Here is a 10533-nt window from a genome sequence, read left to right as displayed (position 1 = left end):
TGCTTCTGCTGCTATAGAGCTTAGAGATCTGCCAAGATTTTTTTCTTTACACTTCTTTTAAAAGATGCCAAAGAATTCATTTCCTCGCCTATCTGCATGCTTCATTGCAGGGTTCCAGTATTTCCAGTTAACATGTTCAAGCCCTGCCCCCGACTTACTGGAAGGTTCGTTATGGCCTAACAGGAAGTTCCTTGAATTAGCTTCTTATATTTGTGACATTTTATCAAATGTGGCGAGTCCTTATCTACCACAGCATCACCATCTTAACTGTGGCCATCTTGAGCTTCATGTTTTTTATCTCATATAGGACAAGAATGTCAAATTGGAATTGTACCTGTAGAACAGTCAGAATTATTCTCTGTCCCCAATCGCTGTCTTTCAACCTGCTCTGGGTGGCAGCACATTCATCTGACACGCCGCCTAAAAGGAAAAAGTAGAGAGATCTGATGAACAGAAGTTTACAAACTGAACACAATTTTAATTTGAAATATTTGGTCTGCAATTGGCCTCACTTGAGATCTTAGAGAAAAAAGAGCTTCTCGGTCTTCTCCCAGTGCCACCAACAGGCAACCAATCAGAGCCAGGACACTCTGGTCACCCTCTGTCTCATATTATACTGTCAGAAAATGCAGCTATAAGTGCTATTCAATGTGCAAGTGAAAATAGATATGCTTTGGTTCAAAGGTTACAGTGTTTTTTCTTTTTGACCTACCGTTTAAAGTTGCGTGCCTTCCTAAAAGCGACCCCTTTCACTTTAACTTTGAACACAAAGTTAAACACAAAAAACATTTCAGAGGAACAGCTGTCTGACCAAAAACACACTGTGACTGGTTTGGGTTTACAAGCATTTACAAGCCGTGATGCTGACTCAGCAAATCAGACGGGAAACAACAACAAGTCGAGGTCTTGATGGTGACGGCTTTGGTTGATTCTCTGCATGCCGAGTAGGACAATGCATAACATTGGACAGTTCTGACTAAATTTATGCATAACCTCTCTTGGATTTAGAAATAAATTATTTTCATTTGACAAGGAAAGGCTCTGAAACTATGTAGATTGAGTATTAGTTTGGAAAATATTTTTTTCAGTTTTTAATTTCCATTTTATTTTATTTTTCATTTACCTTTATTCACCTATTTGAACAGGTTCACCTATTCCTAAATAGGTATTTTATCTATTTAGGGTGGTGAAATACTCTTCCTAATAATCAATAAAAAATTAACAGCATTAAAGCAATTAACCCTTCTGACTGCTGAGGTTTGCTTTAGTTGCAAAAATAATAAAAAAATAAAATAAAAAGCCAGAGGGAGGAGTCTGCGGTACTGCATCAAAACATTCCCTCAAACCTGACAGGGTAAAAAGTCTTAGTGTCTTAAAAAATCTCCACTGTTACACGTTAAAAGCAAGTTCTCTAGTCAAATAAAACCATCCAAAAGAAAACATTCATATATTGCTGGAAGACAGATTTCTGTTGATTGCTGAAAAGTTTGCAGCAGAAAATGGCCTCAAAATTAATGAACATCGGCCAAAGACTGAGTCACTTTGCAGCTTTATTGTTTTGAAAATGAAAACAACTTTTTCCAAAACTGGAAAGAAACAATCATGGAAATATGTGTGAGTGGAAACAACCTGAGTGTGAATGTCTGTCAACTTGGTCACTTTTATTCAAAAGCTTAAAATAAGTAAATTACTTTGTGTTGATGCAATGAAAACACCAACATTCGTTTGGTCATGTAAGGGTGGACTATTTACACAACAGCAAAACAAAAAACTACTGCAGCAAAACAATTGAGCAATTTTTGCCAACACAGGTAATTAAAACATAAGGTTAACAGGGGAAATACACAGTTTTGAATTTGGCATAAAAATGATTAGCAAATAACTTTTAAACCTCAGTTAGGACAGTTTTCCCTCACTCTTGAGATATATTTTAAATTACAACAAAATGACTTTCACACTGTCATAATTTAATAGTTATTTTAGTACTTATTAAAATGACGAGCCTAATTTATAGTATGCTTTTGACAGTTGTGCCTTAATAAATGGGTTGTTAGTTCTAACAGAAATATCAGCTTTAAAGAAGCATTTCTGTGTGACATGACAGAAAACACTGAAATAAACACATTATAATGACCTTTGTGTTGTATCACAAAGTGTTTAATTTATAATTCCACAAAAAACACAGAATAATATTAAGCAGATGCAACTACAGCAAATTTTCATTAGGACATGTTAACATATTATGAGAAAAGTTCCTCTGCAAGTTAGTTATACCTTTAAACATGGCAGAAAAAAGGCGCTATATAGTTTTCATAAAATAATAAAAAAAAGAGGTTGAGGAAAATGCCCTGATCCAACTGAAAACAAGAAAAGTAACTTTATTTACTGCAACCACTGAGCCAAGCGTTTGATACAACTGCCCAGCAGATTCCACTGTGTGGGATAAAAGGGAACAAGTTTTGTTGTTCATTAAGTCTTCAGTTCATTAACTCTCATTGTTTTATTTTCAACCTTCTGGGATCTGCAGCTGTTCTGATAAAATGGTTCTTAATTATTACCCAAGTCATCTTCAACTCATCTAATGTCCACATCTTTGAATGGGAATCAAACCAGTATCCATATTTTACGTGAATTTCTGTAGAGATTAACATTTCACTCAGCTTTTGAATTAGCCTTCAACATTTTTAAAAAATACTTCTTTTTAACTCCATTTTCTAAAGCGGCACCATTATATCTTTGCTTTAATTTTAAATGTAATTCCTAATATGACTGTTTTTACGTTGTCATATTTACATAACTTTTCTTTCAATCATCTATGAAATGATCTTGTGTAACATTAGTGGAAGAGTTCAGGGTTGTGGAAATTATTATTTTATTCTTTTCAGCTCTCTACATTGCACTGTAAAAACTCCCATACATTCTGACTGTGAAGGTGTAGGCTTCACAATATCAAGACAGAAACAGCAGTAAAGTGCACAAGAGATGTGCCACTGTGTTAAAATACTATTCAGCTTCCTTCATAAGTTTGTGGATGGAACTTTGTGCAATGGTTATGATGCTGGACTATTTATAGCATCATAACCATTTTTTTATCTTTAAAAAGCAGCATTTACAAATAAATTAACAACAAAAAGAGGAATTTAGTGCTTAAATCTGCAGACTGCTGTATGACTGTGAGGAGTCAGTGTTGCTGCTTGTGTTTGGAACTTGTGAAACATGGTACACCCCTGGAAGACAAACAACAACATGTCAATCATGATAGTGAACTCAAATTCAAAAATGATCGTAGTGAACATGAAAACAACTTACCCCTTCTCCGAAAAATTCGGTTTATGATGTTTTCTGCTCTACTGGAGGAAGTTCCTGCACTAGTGCTCTACAGTAGGAAATAGGTGTGACATTAATAGTTTGTTTTGTGTATATTTAATGAAATCACAGGTCTATTGTAGGCTCTTTGACATATCAGTAATCCAAAATGTAAAGCTGATCAAATTATAGATTTTTTTTTTTTTTACAGTTTGGTGAGCTTTAGTTTTCAAATTAGAACTTACCCTTGTGCGATTAGAAGTAGAGCTTAATGCAGGCACTTGTCGCAAAACAAGAGAGCGGATCTGAAAATAATATATTTGTTAAAGAAAAAACTAATAGGTTTGGGGGGGAGGGGTGTGTGAACTGTCCAGCATACAACATAACTAATTTTGATATTTTTGTTAAGCTAAGCTAATATCCTTTTCTGTGGTGACTTAGATTTTGTAGAAAATTTGAGCAACATGTATTTACTAGTCCCTTAGTTCGGATGTGAAACCAAACCAGACATCAGCCTTATTCATCAGTTGAATGCAGATTTTTCTTTATCACATAGTCTTTGTTACAACTATTAGTGTGAAAACCTGTCTGCCCCTTCATTTTGAGAAAGTACTAGCACATGCAGATCAATAGTTCAAAATAAGCAAAGAAAATAATTACTACAAAATTTTAAGTATTCAACCTACCTTGGCATCGAATAACGTCCCAAACACTAAAATGAAGAAAACCCTGAGGAAGACCAAAAATTACTTCATCAACAGAGTACAAGAAAATGAAAAAAATAAATACTGAAATGCCAGCAACAGATTGCGTTAATTTTCTGGATCAAGTACCTGCAATGAGTTGAAGAAAGCAAAAGCAACATGGATCCCTCCATTTGTTGGGTCCACCATGGTTCCAATTCCCAAACACCAGGTGAGTCCGAATAGCGGAGTCAGTACAGCCACACATCTTAGAATGACTAGCAGGGCATTTTTCTCATCTGCCTGGGCTTGGTTTCCAGTGCTTCGTCTTCTGAGCATCTTGTACAAAACCACCAGAATGACCAAAATATTGAACACAACTATGGCCAAGGCAGGGATCACTAAGGCCAGGAGGGCTTTGGTCTTTGTCCAGTTTAGCCAACAAGCTAGATCTTCCCTTACATATCCACCCCCAGGTGCAGTGGCAGCAACTGTAGTAACAGCTATGATCAGAGGGCAAACGTATCCCACAGTCAAGCCAATGGCGAACATGGTCCATTTGGACATTTGGGAGAAGACCAAGACTGACCGGTACAAGAGCAGCAGGCTTGAAACAAGCATCCAAAAGAACATGGCGAGATAGAAAAAGTGCATGAAAAAGGTCGCTGCACTGCACGGTCACAACTGGAACTTTGTAGTCCTCGCCTGGGTTTTTCTGCAGGGTTCTTTGAAATAGCGGCTCCAATGATGAAACAGATGTCAGCAATCAGCAAGGACAGGGCTGTGTTACAATGGCAACATGGCGCATAAAGGCAGTGCTGTTTTTGGTAAGGGGTCGCCATACAATTCCTTCAATGATGAGACAAATAATTAAGCTGATCATTGATATTCCAACGCCGATATATGTCATTATATCCAGTAATAATCGTAGTTCTTCAGGGATGGCAGTTGACATAAGAATTGAGAACGATGTGAGATGGTTGCAGGTGCAGGTTACAGTATCGTTTATATCAGAAACAAACCTACAGCCCTGGTCATCCCAGGCACCAAGATTATCTAAGAGGCTAAAGTTCCAGAAGACGCACTGAGGATTCAGTTCCAGAGTGGTATTGAACTTTTGATAGCTCAGAGTGACGTTCCGAATGTTTTCATTTAATTTTACAAGCAGGACAGCAGCATTGATGGCATTGTCAGGTTTAGTTTCATTGCTGGTGGTGTCGGACGCAGTAAGGTTAAACGAAGAATTCCGTGACGGCATAATGTTGTGGAGGGTGGAGAATACAATCGTGGTAATAAAGACGTCACTAAGGCCTGTATTTTGAAGGTTTATGGAGACATTGGAGGTCAAGGCATCACTGAAGAATTGCTGAATTTGGACCTGCCCCATCTGGATACGTCGAGAACTTAAAGTAAAATTTCCATCCAGTTTGTTAGAGATTGTCTCCATTGAACCAAGAAGTGCTGAGCTAGAATTTTGGGTTTCATTTGAGTTCAGAAAGTTCCAGGAGTCTTTTGCATCATCACTAATGAGGACATCGACAGTAGCTAGCACATTCTGTGGATGAGAAATAAAATATTGGGAGTGTAAAATGTACAAAAACTTATTTGTACCTATTTATGAAGAGGTTAAAAATATAGATCGCTCCACATACCTTCATAACGTCTTTAGTAACCACTTTTGAAACCTCTGCGATTACATTTAATATGTTAACAATAGCTGATATTGTTGCCGAAGATTTTGAAATTCCCCCCTCCTCTTCTGTGACAACCTTACTTAGATTTGTTGAAAATACCTGAATCTCTTCTTCCTTCAGATCCTAAGACAATGAAATGTGCAAAAGGAAGATATCAAAAATTGGACAAAGTCAACAAACAAAGGAAAGAAGTAGGAGTAGAGGAGTAAAGTTCTGAATTTTAAGTTTTTTTTAGGTGTAGGTTGTTTTTGGATTTGATTGATAACTGCAAAGAGGTCGACAACAGAGAAGTAGTAATTTCTTCATAGCCACAAAGAGGCATTAAGCATTTGTGAAATAAAGCCGTTTATCAAGCAAATGTGCAATATCTACCTTATGGCACTAACAACATTTTGAAACACACCGAATTGTGCCAGGTCTTGAAGAAACAGTGACTAGAAAGACGGATGTGCTGTGAAAACACTAGCTGTTGGGGCAAGTCCAAAAGGATCTAGGTTGGGCCGTAGTCTGTGATATTTTTCCATCAGTTATAAATGGTTTCTCCTTCCTAGCTGCTGTAACTCCACAAACTGTTTTCATTGTCTAATGTTTTTGTTTCATTAATCTTCCATGATACAAACCTTATAGAATTGTTATTCTACCGGAATAATGGTGCGTTAACACTAAACGCATTCACATGTCCGATGCTACAAGTTTGACATGTGTGCACTTTAAATGCAGACAATGGCGCGTTCACCACCAAACGCATTTCACACGTCTTCCTTACATTCAAATTCCATAAGTAAGCACGTTAGATGCGTCAAAATCGCTCTTGTTTTCTGTTGCCGGCCTATTTGTCGGACAGCCTGACACGTTAAACACTCCAAGCGCTTCAAACATGCCTCCATGGGCTTTTGATGTACCTCCACATAGACTATGAATGTAAATCAGATGTGCAAAAACACATTTGGTGTGAACACAACATAATAGTTCTTATGCTCATGATGAATGAAATTTGGCAGGTTCTAGAGGATCTCTAGGTGGCTGCTTGAAAAAAAGAAATCTATTTTCTGTGGAGCACCTTGATAGAAATGATCTCGATCAAGTTAAACTAACTCTACTGAACATCCTAATTTTTCTGGTACAGAGGATCCCAGGTATTTGCGTGGGTTTAGGATCTTAACTACATAGAATTTGAATGTAACGTAGACATGTGAAACGTGTTTGGTGTGAACGCTCCATCGTCTGCATTTAAAGTGCACACACATTGAACTTGAAGCATCTGACGTGTGTAATGTGTTCGGTGTTAAGGCACCATTTTTCCAATAAAACAATTCTAGAAGGTTTGTATCATGGAACATTAATGCAAACATAGCCTGTCAAGCAGCATTGTGTCTAGATATTCCAGCTTTCCAAACTGCCATACCTTTAAATATTTTAGATTTGCTGTATGACAAATACGCAGGGGCTCCACTTTGCTTTCTCTGATCTCTTTGATTTTTGTTTCTAACTACACCTTCAACAGTTCTCTTAAAACCCTGTGATGGAATGTGACAACTAGAGTTGCTGAGACGGAACAAATGGCACACAATTAAGATGTTAAGAAGACACCGAGAGGAATATATTGGTCCTTTTCAACACTTCAAATGAGGGTTACTAAGTTGTTAATCATATATGGTGCTGATTTCAGTAGGAAGCAACAAAAACAATTTATAGGCAATCTATAAATTGTTGCAGGTCTGCATCATAACATCAACCATACTGTAATTCATGAAAAATACTATAGTATAAAGCTACCTACCACTGAATTAATAAGTAATTCATTGATCTTGGTTACAATGCAGGAGTCCTCCACAAGTTTCCATTCTCCTGATGCCTGACACACTGCACTCTTGTGCCCCTCCAAGCCAACAGGGCACATTGCGGTTGCTTTGTCACCGGTTCGTCCAGACCCATACACATCATTGTCACATACAATAGCTTAAAGGTGCAAAAAATATATACAATCAATGAAAACAAAACTAAAAGAGAACAAAATATTTCATGTTTCAAATGCTACACTTACGATCTGTAAAAATCGTCAGGGTTGTTGTTGCGCTATAAGTCTCGTCTTCAGCAACTTTACATGTGAATAGTTTTGTTTGTACACTGCAGCTTTGCATTGGATATTCATACTTGATGCAGCCTGTATCTGCACCGGCAACTGTGGACATTTAAAATGTTTATGAAGAACTCTGAGCTACACTGATCAGCTGAGCAATATACAGCACATTTGTTCATACTTACCTGAAGTTAAAAGCGTTGAACCATCATACCACCTGACAGTATAAGGGGACTGCACACAGCAGACGACTGGTTCTTTTTGTCCCTCCTGGCATTTCGCCAACATTGTTTGCTGGACTCGCACATTAGGAGCTGATCTGATCTCATTTGTTCCCACATTTCTGTCTTGGATGAAAGTAATATTGTCTCCTTGCACTGAGCATTCATAATTTCCTGTAGTTAAAAATTCATCAGAGTGTTTATTGATTTAATGAAGTCCAAGCAGAAGAATTGCATGAATACTTGATCATGTTGATGCTAATAACTAACTCGTTTTGATTATACGGTGTAACTATAACTCAAAGGAGAGTGGGTTTGCCTTGCAACTGGAAGGTTGTGGGTTTGATTACCTGCCACACGATGTGCTTTTTGGGGCACATCTGTGTTTGGGTTGTGAACATATTAGTAAGAGGGCTGGGTGAATGTGGCTTGACTGTAAAAGTAACATTTCCTTACTAAAATATGTATATTGTAGTCTTTAGACAAGGGTCCTTTGTTCTTAAAATCTAATCTAAATGAGTCGAGTTCTGACCTGCCATCTGTTTTCTGTTGTTTGCATAAATATTGTTACTTTTTTATCTAATAATTCCTTGGAGCACCAAATTGTTATTCATTTCTTAACATCTGGTCTCCTGTAATTCACTTTTCATCGGTTTTACAAAAACCTATAGATCGGTTACAGAGTGTTGAAGTGCTTGTGCTGGACTTCTAACCAAGTTGTCTTACCCTAGTTTCACCTGTTTTGGATTGTTCCAATTCTTTATTGGACAATGTGGTGATTATTGCTTCCTGGCCCAGTATTTGGTTTAGATTCTGTTCATGCTACTAGTTTGCTTGGATGTCAGAATAGGATTTGGTGCTTGCCTCCCCAAATTCTCTTCTCTCTTCAGAAAACTCGACAACCTTCTGGACTGACTGACTCAGAAATGAGTCTCTCTCCTCTACCACAGCTTAATAAGAAGTTTTACAACACAAGACAAGCACAGGTAATCTTCTCATGTTTTGAAATTATTCACTTTCATCTGTTACAAAATAACTGGAAACCTTCCTTGTTCTGTGTGATATTTGGATCCAGTCATTTTTTGGAATTTTTCTGGATGGGAAAAACAACTGTCAGCTGGATTGGGCATTAAAACATGACCTTTGGTTGCATTTTGACCTTTGTGGACTGAGTGGAAAATAGTGCTCCATTTAGATTCTGTATAACAAATAAAGAGCTTTAAATGGACAACTGCTCTAAATATTCTACTGACCAAACTGGAACATGGGTTGGTTTTCTGTCATTGCGATGAAAACTGACGTAAAGAATTGAGCTCTCAAGACGCATACTTGAATAAAGGATACACTGTAATATTTAAATTTCACATTTTAGTAATTATTTTAACTTTGTAAATTTGTTTTTAACTTACCAGCATCACCAAGAATAACCTTTTCCACTGCCAGCTTGAACTGACTTCCAGAAATAAACGGTTTTGTGCCGATGTGACCCGATTACAACATTGTTAAATTTCCATACAGGATTCTTAGTGTTTCCCATTTTGGCCTCGGTAGGGTCACATGTCAGTGTCATGGTTTTACCAGTATAAATGAACTTATTTACATCTGACCCAAGTTGAGTTGAACCTTTAAGAGAAAATCAGGTCAGTTACTTTTTTCCTTTTCTTTGAATATATTTCTAGGTATTTTAGACTTACTGTAGTACTTTGCAGTCACTGAGCCAATAACAGGAGCAATTGATATCAATGCTGCCGGGAGATTTGAATTGACTGAATTCAGTGCAGTCGCATCAAGTGATCCAGATTTGACCTTGACAGTAAAATCTGTAACAACACTTCCTTTCCTCCAGGGAAAAGGAAACCAATAACATTGTATTGAAAACACACATTAAGACTACTGACTTAACATTTACTTTTAATGAAGAAACATATATACCTGAATTTTGTCACAGAAACACTAAAGAAGCCATCCAGTTTGCGATACTGCTGCTCAAGCTGCACAAGAAAAAAAATCTGATTAATTATATCAACATTAAAGGACACCTAAAACCTGTTACTGAAATATAAAAATACTTACCAATACAGTGATACTTCTTGAAAGGGTTTTGGATTCAGGACTGTCTGGATTGTTGTACTGCTCTATAAAATCCATCTTCAATTCAACCGACATGTCTATTGCTGTTGTTTGAAATAAGATGGATAATTTTACTTTCAGGGTTTCTCAAAACAAATATTACACGTGAAACACAGATTCTATAAATAGACAGTATTCACTCTCCAAGCATCAAACACCCTCATTAGGTGAAAAAATATACATATACAAGTTCGTAGATTTGACAGTGTACAAAACAAATTGAGATAGCATCTTGCCTACTGAGCTCCTTATGAAACCAGACAGTGCCTGGTGGCCGTCATACAGAAAATCTATGATCATCATGAAAAACTCACTAGAAACTATCAGACTGTAAGCAGTAATAGCTGGTCTGTGGACAAGTTCAGTTTCCTCAAAACCAATGATGACGTCTGACAAAGCAAGTTAGAATTTCTCTGTTC

The 10533-nt window shown here is 37.1% G+C and overlaps 1 long non-coding RNA gene and 1 pseudogene across 1 annotated transcript; both read right to left on the bottom strand.

The window, feature by feature from the left end:
- Positions 1-3143: 3143 nt before the first annotated feature.
- LOC114141500 (uncharacterized) lies at positions 3144-4029 on the bottom strand. The gene is made up of 4 exons (XR_003594859.1): positions 3993-4029; positions 3552-3611; positions 3310-3376; positions 3144-3227 (listed from the first exon to the last, which is right to left on the bottom strand). It is a non-coding gene; the product is annotated as an uncharacterized LOC114141500 (long non-coding RNA).
- An 89-nt stretch (positions 4030-4118) lies between these two features.
- LOC114141501 (adhesion G protein-coupled receptor F5-like) lies at positions 4119-10235 on the bottom strand (annotated as a pseudogene).
- Between the last annotated feature and the right edge of the window lie 298 nt (positions 10236-10533).

This window comes from Xiphophorus couchianus, unplaced genomic scaffold, assembly GCF_001444195.1.
Source record: "Xiphophorus couchianus unplaced genomic scaffold, X_couchianus-1.0 Scaffold1000127, whole genome shotgun sequence".
Taxonomy (NCBI): Eukaryota; Metazoa; Chordata; class Actinopteri; order Cyprinodontiformes; family Poeciliidae; genus Xiphophorus; species Xiphophorus couchianus.
Note: the sequence above shows the minus strand (reverse complement) of the source record. Positions and strands in the feature narration are given on the sequence as shown.